Source organism: Anabrus simplex, chromosome 4 (genome assembly GCF_040414725.1).
Source record: "Anabrus simplex isolate iqAnaSimp1 chromosome 4, ASM4041472v1, whole genome shotgun sequence".
In the NCBI taxonomy this organism is placed as follows: Eukaryota; Metazoa; Arthropoda; class Insecta; order Orthoptera; family Tettigoniidae; genus Anabrus; species Anabrus simplex.
The window spans coordinates 442573349-442589037 of record NC_090268.1 but is presented as its reverse complement, the minus strand read 5'-3'; positions in this window follow the sequence as shown (position 1 = coordinate 442589037).

Here is a 15689-nt window from a genome sequence, read left to right as displayed (position 1 = left end):
TGAATGGGGAGAGGCACACAAGTCGCGACGAAGTTGGTAGAAATATGTCGAGCAGTGCCAGACATTTGGCAAGCCTGCGTGTGTGGAACACCGCCAAGCAAAATGCATTCTCACTTAAGGCTAATGGAGAAATGGCGGTTCCCATCTCTAAGATTATGCTTTTTACTTAATTGAACCCACCCTTCTCGAATTACTTTACCACTTCCTACAGGTTACTGGCCACTGAGCCAGGAATGAAACCCTCTCCCTCTTATTTCAAACGTATTCATGAGTGTTTGGCAAATAAAGTAGTAATTCTCAAGCTTTGGTGAGACCCAAATCACAGGATATCTTATCTGTAAGTTAGGGAAAGTATACTCAAACCTCAGGTGTCAAATATGATTGGCTCGTTATATAACTCTCCCGATAACAGATCTTTCCGGAAATATATCAATATATCCAAGGCATTTGATAGGATAGACTACTAAATGTATTCATTCCTCTCCTGAAGGGGAGGCGGACTTTCTAGAAGGTGACGCATTCTCTCAGGCCAGCAGATTTGTTTCGGAGAAGAAGATGAGAGGGTGGGGGCGGCCGTGGACTATACTAGGCGTTGACAAGCCCCTCACCCTCTCCCTAATACACAGGCGTACAGCCGTGGCCACTTGTAGTCCGAAACCCACTGTGCATCCGCCGACCATAGGGTACACAATTTTCTGAAGATAATGGAGGCTATTGCACTAGACAAAGGATTGGGTGACTAAATTGCTAGTGAATTGGACTAGGTGAAATGTTACCTGATGCTGTAATCATTAACAGGGAATTCCTCAGGGTATTGTTATTGACCTTTCAAAATCCACAGCCTATTTACAGTTATAGGACATGGTCAAGAATCTAGGAGCGAAGATAGGAAGCTTCTCGCACTTCTCTGATTAATGACTGACAGAAGAAATGAAACATAAGAGAGTGTTGCTGGAATAGAACGTGACCGGGAAAACTGGAGTATCCGGAGAGAAACCTGTCCCACCTCCGCTTTGTCCGGCACAATCCCCTCATCGAGCGACCGGGGTTTGAACCACGGAAGCCAGAGGTGAGAGGTAGGCGGGCTGCCAGCTGAAAAATGGAGGCTCAGTTTATTATTGGACCTTTATGCGGATGATGTCATACTGTATAGAGTAGTAAGTCATTTAGAGTATTGTGAGTGACTACGAACAGGCCTCAACATTGTGAGAAGGATGGCAAAAATGGTATGATGGTGAAATATCAGGTTTTAAGTTTCACCATGAGGAGAACTCCTCTCAGATTTAATCACGGTGTTGATGGGGTGATCGTACCTCATGGAATCAATGTAATTACCTAGGTGTTAATATAAGGAAAGGCCTTCATTGAGGTTATCACATTAAAGGGGTTGTAAAGAAAGGTTACAGATCCCTTCATATGGTTATGCGGGTATTAAGGGTGTTTTAAGGATGTAATGGAGAGTGTGTGTAAGTCTCTGGTAGGACCCCAACTAGAGTATGGTTCCAGTGTATGGGACCCTCACCAGGATTACTTTATACGGGAACTGGAGAAAATCCAAACGAATGCAGCACCATTTGCTCCGGGTGATTTGTGACAAAAGAGTAGAGCTATGAAAATATTGCAATCTTTCGGCTGGGAAGACTTGGGAGAAAGGAGACGAGCTGCTCGACCAAATGGTAAGCTCCTGACTGTAAGTGGAGAGATGGCGTAGAATGACATTTGAAAACGAATAAGCTTGAGTGGTTACAAGTTGGAAAGATTATAATATGAAGGAAAATTTGGAATCCATGGGGATAAATTGGGGCAAGTATTCATTTATAGGACGAGGATTAATGAACTAGAATAATTCATCAAGGGAAATTTTCGTTAAATTCCCAAGTTCTTTGAAAACCTTGGAGATAACACACCTGAGGGCCGTCGCTAATTGTAGATCATAGATTATTGATATTATGTGTAGTTAAGGCAAAATAGGCTTATCCTACCGAGTGACTTGGCTGCGTGGTTTGCTTACCGTAGCTGTGAATTTGCCCTGGGGGATGGTGGATTTGTTCCCCACAGTAGGCAGCCCTGGTGATGCTTTCCCTGGTTTCCCATTTTTACACAAGGAAAACGCTGAGTCTGTCGCTTCCTTCTCATCCCATCGTCGGTTAGGTCGTACTTCACCCCCACATTCCACACACAACTTTTAGGATAATATGAAACTGCAGTGAAATGCTGTACAGTGTACTTCAGATATAGCCTAGATCGGTCACAGACATATTTAATAATTATTAGATTATTATGTACGAATCACGTAAGTGTTTGGGTAGGACCTTAGTGTTTTCCATCCAGTTAAATAGAGATGTTACCTGCCATTTTCAAGATAATTGATCAAGAGCAGATTCACCTTATGCGACTTCGCAAGGATAATCGAGTCTCTTCTCTTACTACGACTAGATATTTTCAAAAATAACTCTAGAGGATTCCTTTCTTTCTCCTTGTTGCAGAGTAGTTTTAGTTTATGCGCTGTATAAATTAGGCAACCTCTTGTAGTTCATTACGTTATCTCTGCTATTGTAAGGATCTAATGCAACTTTTGAATTCAATACATTTTTCTATTGCTGGCCTTTTGCAAAACCTGTTCTATCTTCGTTTGGAGATAATCTTCCCATTTATAGGGCGGATTTTGTACTTGAATGTGAGGGAGGGGTTTCGTAGTTCCCTGTTATGAGTAACTGAGTGTCAATTCTGGAACGTATTTGCGACATGGGAACGTACCAGGCTGGAATGTTTACTCTGTAAACTCAGGCTTCAAAGCCCACTCTGTGCGCACTCCTTCACTTTATGGCACCACTCATTGCTCTGTGAGCATTGTGTTTAGCTTGGTATCTAATTAGTTCAGGCATCTGTTTTTCGCAAAGCTGAAAATCGCTATTTATTAGGGAAATTTTACAAATTTGGCTCAAAACACGCAAGTATTTACCTTTAAGCAAATTTGAGAAATAATTGACGATATTATGTGGATCCCAGAAGCATAATGAGAGGTTATTTAGAATATGACGAAGTCCCTCATCTAATAAAACGAATTCCCATTCTACAAGAACCTTCAGTAACAGAATATCTTCAGCCATACACAGTAATTAGAGAACTAGGTGGTTGTTCATGTAGAGCAGGTAAAGATATTGGTGTGATAACCATTCTTCTTTCTTTGATATCAGACTAAATGGGCATTTTGTGGAAGCTGCAGGAAAGGTTTTTTGGATCCTGGTCAGTAATGTGAGAGGTCATATTCACGTAATGTATTTTGATGTCTGGAAAGAGAACAGTCCTCTTAAAGTGATTGGATATTTTTTTCAAACATGTATGCAATGTGTGTTTCAGCACAAGCACAAATCTCATGTTTCCTGTACATTTGAAAAAAGAAAGTGCGTATTGTTAAAAATAAACTACTAATTACATTTTGGTTTAGGCTTTACTACTGAAATGTGGAAAGAAATTTAGCGAAATTACTGACGAAATAAAATGAAAATAGCGAGAAAAGAAACCAGAACAACTGTTTGAAATGATGAAATTAGGTAAAAAGCAATCACCAAAAACATGTGTCTCTACTACTTTATTTTTTTTTGCTAGTTGCTTTACGTCGCACCGACACAGATAGGTCTTATGGCGAAGATGGGACAGGGAAGGGCTAGGAGTGGGAAGGAAGCGTCCGTGGCCTTAATTAAGGTACAGCCCCAGCATTTGCCTGGTGTGAAAATGGGAAACCACGTCTCTACTACTTAGTTTTGAGATTGCTTTCCTAGTTTTCTTAAATTTTGTAATAATATTATATGTATGTCAGCCCTGTGGTATAGAGATAGCGTGCAGGCTTCGGGCTCAATTTCCGGCCGGGTCAGGGATTTTTACCGTGATCTGGAGGCTGGTTCGATGTCCACTGTGCCTACCTGATTACAGTGGGGGAACCACCTGACGGTGAGACGACGGCCACGAAAATAACGGCCGAGAGGATTTGACGTACCGTGCGCGACACCTCGTAATCTGCAGACCGTCGAGCTGAGCAGCGGTCGCTTGGTAGTGCTTGGCCCTTCGGGACTGTTGCGCCATGGGGTTGGTTTTGGTTTAATAGCTGTATTACCCGTATTAGCCGTGTTACCCGTATAGCATCTGCAAAGTTTTCTAACTTCTTACCTACTTGCCGCCAATATTCAGGCAGGCTGTTTTAGTCGGAACGCCGAAGTAATGTCATTTATCGCAGATGAGTGGCAGCAGAAGAGACATTGCACATCACAAAAGAAATGGTCAATGTAATTCATTTATAGTCCGACCCCGTGGTGTAGGGAGCAACGCGTCAGCCTGTCACCTGGCGGCCTCGGGTCGATTCCCGGCCGGGTCAGGGTTTTTTAATTGTAATGATTAATATCCCTGGCCTGGATACTGGGTGATTGTAACGTCCTTAATCTTCCTTTCTTCACACACAGCATTTCAAACTACTGCCATTCCAATTACACGCAGGTTCATACAATATGGTGCCAGTAGGGGCAAAAGATCCACATGGGTCGACGCCCGGAAGAAATATTTATTTTTTTATTTATTTATTTATTTATTTATTTATTTATTTATTTATTTATTTATTTATTTATTTATTTATTTATTTATTTATTTTGGAAACTAAGACAGCGAGAAACCGAATTACAGGAATCCACTTTGAAAAATAATGGAGCAGCACAATGCAAACATAAAGAAAATAGTGGAAAAACAATTATGAAAAATCATCTAATGATAAAAATAGAGGAAATAACTGAAGTCTAACAAAATAATTATAGACACACAATAATTAAGAACAAAACATAAAGGCAAAAGGAACGAAGTAAAACGAAGAAAAGAACTTATAGCTGAGCACTGTCAGATAAATACAGATATAACACATAAGTGACGGTGTAGTACAGTAAAAAATAACGAAATGAATAAAAAATTACGTGATGTACAATAGAGGGGAGAGCAATGAGAAGAGAACAAATTGAATATGAAGAAAATACAATACAATACAATACAATACAATGGATTTATTTTGTCTGGCAAGATTAAGGCCATTAAGCTCTCTCTTCCATCTAACCAGAAAATACAGTATCTACATGTGCAAATTAAAATAAATAGACTTAGGCCTACAATTGAAACATCTTGCAACTACTAAACAATGCAATATTATGAAAAGCAAGAAATTAAAAATAGGAAAAATAGGAAAATAATGATGATGATGATGATGATGAAGAAGAAGAAGATGATTATTTACACAATTATGACATGTTTACCTAATTTCAATTAACCTTGATAACAACAGTGAGATTATATAAAGTCTATAGTTTGAGGAAGGCTAAATCTACAAAATTTCCATAACATACAAATAACAATATAGGACTTCAACTATTACTTACTAGGTACCGGTGACAAAGTTGCCTAAAACTAGCGGGTGATGAGCTAGGTTAAGTTATAAAAGAATCGATTAAAGGAGGATTACGAAGAAAATACATCCATGTTTATGTCAGAAGATAAAGATTAAGGACGGTTGGAATGCGGATAGATAAAGTTCTCTGAATACGAGAGAGGCGGGAATGCGGAATATGAAGGGGTGGGTATATCCTGGTTTTGCGAGTTGGCACATGTAGGGAAAAGAAGGATGCAGGTATGTTTACTGTCTTTCTACATTGTAGGCCTGTACATTTAATTTTCTTATGACTCTAATGTAAAGGGAGTGTTTCTTCCTCGTTTCATTGGGGTGATGACCTAGATGTTAGGCCACTTTAAACAAAATTCATCATCAAGCTTCCTTTCATCACTCCCTCTTGTCCTGTTCTTTAAATGATCGTTACTTTACGACTTTTTGTCAACCTTAGAATTGTCCTTGCCGATATGGAATGATGACCGTGCGGTTTTACAGACCAAAACAATCAGCTGGTGACCCGATTGAACTTCTATGGTAGCAATGTTCGGCTTTGATATGGGCTAAGCAACATAAGTCTAAATTCATGAATTCTATTATCATAGTCGGTACGGTAAAACTATACAAGACATAAATGATCAAACATTGTTTTCCCTATAACTTTTGTTATGTATTACTTTTTGACGGGACCAATAACATAGATATTTTAAAAAATAGCGCCCTCCCTTAACTACCATTTCATCGAGGAAAATTAAATTTAACTATAGCCTAGACAGTGGAGACTTATTCCTTCATTTCACATATCGACTTTTACTAAATTAAGTCCACCCATTTTCTCGTGGTTCGCAGTTGATAGGACTTAGCAACAACAATTGAAATTCATGAATATCTCTGATATCATAGCCGGTAGAGTAAAAATATATAAGACAAAAATGAAAGTAAATGTAACTCTATGTAACTTTGGTTTGTCGATAGGACTACTAAGAACATAGATTTTTCGAAATTTCCATTTTAGGCCATCCCCTAAACTACCATTTTACTCAGCATAAATAACACCATTTATAGCCTAGATTCTAGTGCTTCATTTCCCGACTTTTGATACTGATTTTCATTAAAATAACATCCAGCCATTTTCTCGTTATGCACGTACAAACATACATACATAAAGGAGGTGGTGGAGAGTTAAATATTGCATTTTTGTGTTACTGTAGTCATGACTGACAGAGAAATACCATACTTTCTTAATTCTGAGCAATGAACAGTGAAAACTTTTTTACATATATATCAGAACTCTACCGTCAAAAAATTAGGTTGCTCTTCTTGTTATGTTAAGAATGATAGTGAAATGGGATTTGCGGATATGTTTTTCTTGCCCAGAAAATGACGTTAAGTTTTTACTTCCCGGCGCGGGATTCAAATTGACGAATTCGCCGTATTTGCTATGCCAGAGCAAAAGTCGCTGCAGTGCTTCAGGGAAGACAGAGATAATGCTCCGCTCTTCTGCACAAGTTTCCTCATTCGACTCACACAGGGTTGTCCTTGCCTCATACAGGCAATAATCAGCCGTAACCGCACAGACACACTTGTCAGTCAAGGAGTGCACCAGTTCATTTCTTCTGTTGTTTGTTGGTCGCAATAACGTGCTTTATTACTTAAGATGCTACCGCCCCACGATTCTGTATTCCTTCATTCACAACATTGTAAATGAAACTGAATACTTTACGAAGGAAACATTACGATCAATGCTTTGATACCAGTCAGATGCTCAATTTGTCCCCTTCCTAAATCGATGCACAGTTCATAACAGTGCAGTAGTGAATTTAGACGCCGTTCAGGATGTGTGGGATTTCGCGAACGACGTGGAAAGCTGCCTGTGTTGTTGGTACTAGTTCATCATCTCCTTCTCTGGGGTTAACACAGTAGTCAATTTTTGCAGACAAATTGTGCACCGCCTACTGTGTCTCGGAAGCGACTATGCGAGCATTATTTCTGTCTACCACTTACCGCTTCCGCTCCCTTCCCTTCCCTTCCCTACCCTTCCCTTCCCATCCCTTCCCTTCCCTTCCCTTCCCTTCCCTTCCCTTCCCTTCCCTTCCCTTCCCTTCCCTTCCCTTCCCTCCTATGTCTCTCAACACCAGGCAGCAGCTGGCTCTCTGGAACAGCAAATACGGCGAGTTCATCAATTTGAATCGCGCGCCCAGAAGTTACAATGTAATATCATTTTCTCCGCCAATTCCATTGCACCGTCGCTCTTAAAACAAAACGAAGAGCATCCCATTATGTTCTTTCTCAGTATAGTTCTGATATGTTCGCCTCCGTTGTGCAGTCGGTAGTGAGAATAGATGCAAAAATCCCGGAGGCACGGGTTCGATTCCTGGATCTGCCACGAAATTTGAAACGGGCTACAGTCACCCTCGAGAAGTTAAGTGAGTAGAGGGGCGTTGGATTCACCCCTCAGCTATCCTCGAATTTGTTTTCTGTGGTTTCCCACTTCTCCTCCAGGCAAATTTCGGGGAGGTACCTAATTTAGTACTCCACAGCAGCTTCCTATTCCCTTTCTTGTCTATCCCTTCCAAACATCCCATTCTCCCACAGGGTGCTGGTTCAGCATAGCGGGTGAGGCCGCCTGCGTCAGGTACTGGTCCTCCTCTACATTTGTATCCCTGACCCGAAGTCTCCGGCTCCAGGACACTGCCCTTGAGGTGGTAGAAGTGGTATCCCTCGCTGAGTCCGAGGGTAAAACCAACCTTGGGGAGTAAACGGATTAAGAAAGGAAGGAAGAAATATAGTTGTGCTACACCGTGTATGGATATTCCATTGTAGATTATTTGATTGTTAACATCACTTTATTATTATTTTGTCTGGTTTATAAATGTATACCTTTTCGTATTACCATTTACAGTATTTAAATGTCGTCCTTGCTACTAAAAAAATGGCGTATGGCTTTTAGTGCCGGGAGTGTCCGAGGACATGTTCGGTTCGCCAGATCCAGGTCTTTCGATTTGACTCCCGTACGTGACCTGCGCGTCGTGATGAGGATGAAATTATGATGGAGACGACACATACACCCAGCCCCCGTGCCAGAGAAATTAACCAATGATGGTTAAAATTCCCGACCCTGCCGGGAATCGAACCCGGGACCCCTGTGACCAAAGCCCAGCACGCTAATCATTTAGCCATAGAGCCGGACGTCCTTGCTACTAATAGTGTATTATGTTAGGGCAAGTAATTTGTAAGAAACAAAATTCCTAACTTTAGCCAAGCTCCGAATTACGGAATTGATTAATGTTCACAGGGGTAAATAACATGGATGATATTGTACTCAATGGAGCTTCTTTCCTCGGAATGTAAACTTACTTCAATATTAAATTTGACGTTAAACAGACTATACTGGTTTAAATAACACGCCTGTTTTTATTTCATTCGTTCCTCGCTGTGCAGGAATAATATAAATTATGAAGATAAAAGCGTGAGAAGTAATTAGCAACAAATGTGAGAGCAAGCGTGTTATTTTGAACGCACACTGCTAGAAGGAAAATTCACTGAAAGAGAAGAGAGGCCAAAATTATGTATACAGAATAATATTTACTTTTCTGACACCAAGGGTAAAAATTTTCTCTCCGGGAGTAACTAAATGTTTTCAAACTAAATACATGAGCTACGAGACAACTCATATTATCTGATTATCTTCCCCGTGTTTTTTGTCTCCTCTCTTAGGCTAAATATCCACCCATTACAGCACCATAAATATTAATAAGCGTAGTTACAGAAACGAACATCTTTATTATTTTAAGGAATTGTGTTAAACATTTACTTCCAGAGAAAATGCTTTGAAAAATATAAATTTTAGCCGTTCCAGTATTACCTCCATTGCTACTACTGCCTTTCAATAATCCTTAGTAGTAGTGTTCTGTTTGTTTCAAGGCTAGTTGTGTTTTGTGCACAACGTCGTGGGCTGCGGAGTGGAATATGTGTCCAGCTCAATCTTTGGAGGACGTGGAGGCAGTTTGGTTGACAGAGCAATGATTTAGGCAAAACAAAATGTTACACTCGAAGTAAATTTTCAATATGTTAGGTCGTGTTTAGTACAATGATAAATGGATGTTAAGTGCAGAACGAAAATGGCGAACCGATCACCCACCACCTCCCGACTTCGCGTCAGTTTTGAGCCAGCAACACTGGCGGAAAAAAATATTGAAACACCGAGAAGGGACTGTGCCAGATTAACGAACGTTGGTAGGCGTGTTTATACATCTGACATATGACCAAAAATCCAAACCCCACGGCACTTAATGCCCTTGAAAGGGCCTTGGCCTGCTCATCGACCGCTGCTTAGCTCGACGGCCTGCAGATTACGAGGGGTCGTGTGGTCAGCACGACACATCCTCTCGGCCTTTATTCTGGGATTTCGAGACCGGAGCCGCCATCTTACCGTCAGATAGCTCCTCAATTCTAATCACGTAGGCTGAGTGGCCCTCGAACCAGCCCTCAGGTCGAGAGAATCGAGGGAATCGAACCCGGGACCTCCGGGCGAGAGGCAAGCACGCTACCCCTACACCACGGGGCTGGCTTCTGACATACGACCCTGATTCAGATTTCCCGCAGATCGCATATGCGTGGCGCTAGCAGCTGCCCCATAACGTTGAATATCAGGTTTGCTTTAAATACGGGCTGTACTGTGCGACAGCGTTAGTTACCTGTGCGATTGGACTGAGTGACTGTGAGTGGGTCAAGAATGCCTTTACGACGACGAGGAAGCCAGTATCAACATCTCACTGCGGTTGAACGGTGCGGAGTAATAGAGCTACGTGGATTTCCCTTGGCAGGAATGTCTCCACTGTGCATGCGTGAAATGTGCCATGCTGTGGTCACAAGAAGGTACGCTAGCAAGGAGACCGTGCTCCGGACGTCCCCTGACACCACCGAGACGGAGGACCGCGTCCGAAGAAGCAATTCGAGAGGCAGTTGGCACCACAGTGACGCAAAGAACTTTTCGAAATCGGTTACTTGAAGGAGAGCTCCGAGCCAGACTGCCTGCGGCGTGCATTCCACTTACCTCAAACCACCGCCGTCTGCGACATCAGTGAGAGCTCATCGGAGGATGGACTGGAGGTCCAATGAAGGCCAGTTCTACCTTGGTGCCAGAGATGGCGGTATGTTGATTAGAAGGAGGCCAGGTGAGCGTAGTCGACACACTGGCCCTACACCGCGAGTTCTGGTGTGTGGAGGTATTTCCTGTGACAGCAGGAGCACTCTCGTGGTTATCCCACGCAGCCTGACTGCAGATGGGTACGTCCGTCCGGTGATTCCACCTGTTGTGCTGCCATACATGAACAGCATTCCAGGGGGTGTTTTCCAACAGGATAATGCACGCTCCTATGCCGCTGTTGTAACCCAACGTGCTTACAGAGTGTCGATATGTTGCCCTGACCTACTCGATCCCTCGATCTGTCCCCAGTTGACCACGTATGGGACGTGATTGTACGACAACTCAAGCGTTATCCATAACCGGCATTAACCGTCACTCTATTGACCGACCAAGAGCTACAGGCATGGAACTCCATCCCACAAGCTGACATCCGATACCTGTACGACACAATGCATGCACGTTTGCATGCCTGCATTTAACAGTCAGGCGATTAAACCAGTTATTAATAAATCAGCATGGCATATTTGCGATGTCTTTTCTCGCGCGGATATCAACCTGTATTCTTGTACCTTTAATCAATTAAATATTTTACTTTGACGAATATATTGCCAAAATTTCCGTATTGTATATCCCTTATTTCATGGTGTTTGGATATTTATTTCCGGCAGTGTATCTTCTGAATTCGATCACACAGCTGAACTGCAAAGCCAAATAACCATAGTTATACTTCCGTTTCTATGAGTTTATTCTTTTGTAGCAACATGCATTAACCCTAACATGTTTTGGATGAGGCTATATGATAAAAATAGATCAATGAACGAACAAATAAAAAGTAAGAAAATGAAACGAATTGTGTACTCTCCATCTAGAAGAGCTCGCATTTCTGATAGATTCAGTTTCTCCTAAGGAAGGAAGAAATCCTACAAAGGGAACACACCACTCATTTCTGAGTCACTATCGGCATTGTCATCGCCTGCTGAGGTTTCACTCTCAATTGATCCTAACGAGATAATTACGACTTCAACATAATCGTCTGTGTTACTCTCAAAACCAAATTCCAGTCTTCCGCAATTACACAGCCTATAGCTTCCCAAAGAAGTCTTTCAACTTCCGAAGCTGTGAACAGTCGGTTATTCGCAGTTGCATTCCTTCATTTCCATCCAAATCAGTTGTATGGCGTTACAATGGCAATCGCATGTTGGAAGGCGAACTACGTTATGCCCATAACTCCAGGCCTTTTCATCCATCACATAAACTGAGTACTTGGTCTTGTTTTGTTTCATAAAATGCATGAGATCTCCCCTTCCTCATATCTTCGCGAACAGAAATATTGTGCTCCTTTAACCACTCAATCAACTCATTATTTCTAGCCATTATTATTAATGATTTGTCAAGAATGACCATTGAGCTGCCAAAGACCGCGAAAAGAACTGAGCTCAATAAAACACACAGCTGATAGCACGTTGTGATAGTAAACGACACTGGTAACCGGATCTAGATTCTAATATGCTCTATCGGACTGATCGGCTACCTATGACTGGCTGTTTATTAATTCACTTAGCCTCCGTTAAAAGACAACGCTAATATGTCAGGTCGAAACTCAAAAGAACTGAACTATATATAATTATACCAGTTAGCCCGCCAGCACAGTAGTTTCTATCTATATGTTCCCCACATGCACTAGTTATGAATGGAATGTCTAATAACTGATCTCCCATGGGTATTACTGTCTGCCAGTAGGTTACGTAAAATACGAAGAGATAACAATCGCACGGCGTCTCGCTGCATCTTGCTGAGCGCTTACCGTCACACATGTCCCCTTGCGTCACTAAGCCTCGTTTTAGAACGCTCAGTAGTAGATTGGTGTTTGGCACAGCAGGACTAAAGTTGATGTCAACCTATCGACAATGGCGGATGTGTTCAGTAACCACGAATACACAGACATTATTTTAATACAGATGGAGAATCCGGTCGGAATGTATCCAAAGCTCATGTATGCGCAGAAGTTTCTAAATAGCCGGCTGCGTTCTATACACCTGTTCGGCGAGCAGAGTTGCAACTTGAGAATTAAAGCACACACAAGCGGTTTTTGGTAGGGCCGTATCTATAGAAATTAATCAGTTAAATTACTTTATTTTCTGCTTCTTTCGAAATGCGCTCTGTAACGGGACGTATGTAGTAAGATTACTAGTATTTGTTTCACATCCGAAATACAGCATGTTGTAGAGTTCCTTTGTAAAGCAGGGATTAGGCAACCCATTCACCATTAGAGCATGCGGGACACTTATAAGTAGAAAGTACGGGGCTGGAGAGCCACAGTGTACATAATCTTAATTTGGATTTTTAAAGTGTTTCTAGATCTTTTAGTAATTATTTATTGCATTCATAACAAAAAGAATGAGGGAGTACTTAGCCTTCAGCGCAGTGCAATATGGATTAGCGTTTTGAGATCAACTATCACCCGTTTATACAAAAAACAAAAATGCTCCCGAAGGAAACCATAATTTAACTTCATCTACTGCAATTGTTACAAACAATTATACTCCTTAGACTTTTACCAATCTTGAAATTAGCTGCGTTTCGCCCCAGTGGGGCAATGGGATCATCAGTTAGATTCCTATACCTTTCCAAGTTATGAGCCCACTACTGCACTGGGGCTAATCGCTGGTGATAATAATTTCGTGTGGCTATTTCTAGCCGAGTTCAACCCTGATAAGGCAAACCCTCCGATGACGGTGGGCGGCACCTGCCATTTGTAGGTAACTGCATGTTATTGTGGTGGAAGGTAGTGTTATGAGCGGTGTGTGAATTGCAGGGATGTTGGGGACAGCACAAACACCCAATTGCTGAGCCAAATATTTAAGGTTTTCTAATCTCTGACCCGGCCCGGAGTCGGACCCGGGACCCCTATAGACCAAAGGCCAGCACGCTAACCATTTAGCCATGGAGCCGGACAATGCTGATTATTTCACGAAAGGAAAGGCCTTCTTCTTGAAGTCCCCTAGATGCTGGCTATCACCCTGGAGAAAGTACACCTTAGCTAACTTAAAGAGTTGTTTGGTGTTGTTGATGCAAGTCCAGTCATTAATTCACTTTCTCCAGGGAATAAGAAGGTAATTCTAAACATGAAAATTCTCAATGGAAGCATTCCTCTTTTTAAGAAAAAAATACGCAAATCACCAATTTTTTTTCAAACCATTCTGCGTTATATGAAACAAGTTTTTAAAATAATGGTTTAATTCAAATTATTAATGAAGTATCTGCTTTATTTTTTTTTTAGCAGTGCCCTCTCTTACCCTTAACCACATAATTTACAGATAATACATAATATATGAAAGAAATGTACTATTCTATCACAAAATTATACATAAGCTAAAAACTACAGATTTGTAAAATATATAGTGAAGAAAGAACATTTCAATAAATGAAGTATAATAAAATAAAATTAAGTAAATCCGGATGGTGAATACAAAAAGAGATAAAGAGAGCACAATACGTAATGAAGTAAATAGAAATATAAGTATGGACATAAAAGTGATCTGTGTACATGAGTAGGAAATTAAATATTATGTACATATACACTATAGTAATAATAATAATAATAATAATAATAATAATAATAATAATAATAATAATAATAATAATAATAATAATAATAATAATAATAATAATAATAATAATAATAATAATAATAGCCACAGTCACACAATCGATCATACGTCACCATACCCTCGAAACAATCAGCGGTAGATAATCTCTACATGTAGTCTTAAATTTTGATATTGAGTTCCTGACAGCAGCTGGGAGTGAATTCCAAAGTCGTGACTCAGCCACAACGAATGATCTCTTATACATTTAACTGTGATTCAAGGGAATTTTGTACAAATGTATTTGGGTAGATTCACAATCACCCTCTGTCTATCGTCCACGTCCATACTCCCTGCGCTTTCTAAAGCCTTTGAACGTTTAGTATACCAGCAAATTCTGGAGTACCTAAATAAAAATGCCCTTCTGGACCCTTTGCAATCTGGATTTAAGAAGGGTCACAGTACCGCGGCAGCACACTTGAAGGTTACTGAAGGCATTAGAAACGCTATGGACAAACAACTTATACTTATCCTTCTTGACTTCAGGAGCGCCTTTGACGCTATAGACATTCAGACTATGATAAAGAAAATGGAACTGCTAAATTTTGACCTGGCTGCGCTTAAGGTTCTTAGTTCTTATGTGAGTAACCGTCAATAGCGTGTAACAGTAAACGACAAGGCCTCTGAATTGAAAATGAAACTTGGTGATGCCCCACAGGCCAGTATTCTAGGCCCTTACTTGTCTGTATTTATATCAATGACATATCATCTGTGACAGGAAATAACACACACCGTCTTGAAATTTGTCGATACTGCAAGACTTCAGACTTAGATGAAACAATGCAAGATATTAACAATGACCTCCGACGGCTCAGTATATATATGCACAACGAAACTCCACAAAATCTCAGGCAATCATAATAGGATCACAAACATTACTGAACTGCTCAAACAATCCCGCCTATCGTACTGAATGGTAACGTTATTTCCTTCAGTAAAACAGTTAAAAATCTCGGCGTAATTATGAATGAAACACTTGATTGGTCTGATCACACGACAGAAATCTGTAAAAAGATTTTTGGATCGCTTCACCCTCTTAAACGGCAAACTAATAGTGACACTGGTTCTCCCTGTTCTTGAATAGTGTGACGTTCTAGTTGATATGACGAGAGATGAAACACCCAACGAGCACTAAGTTCCTGCCGATGTACAATGTCGGGTACTCCATACTATAAGGCTCTCTCGTGGCTGAAGCCTGATAAACGTCGGCAGCTACACATTTTAACGATAGGTTTAGAGTATTAGCTGAAAGTCAGCCACTGTATATTTCTTCTAAATTCACCTTTTTATCATCATTTCACAACTTAAATACACCTTCCAGATCCTTTCTTTCTATTCGAGTGCACCACACAAATAAAATTAATAGATCGATTGTAGTGACTGGCGCCAGATTATGGAATTCCCTGCCAGCTCAGGTCAGAGAAACTAGCTCTTTACAAAGATTTAAGGGCACGTGCCGAGACTACCTGCTGAGGAC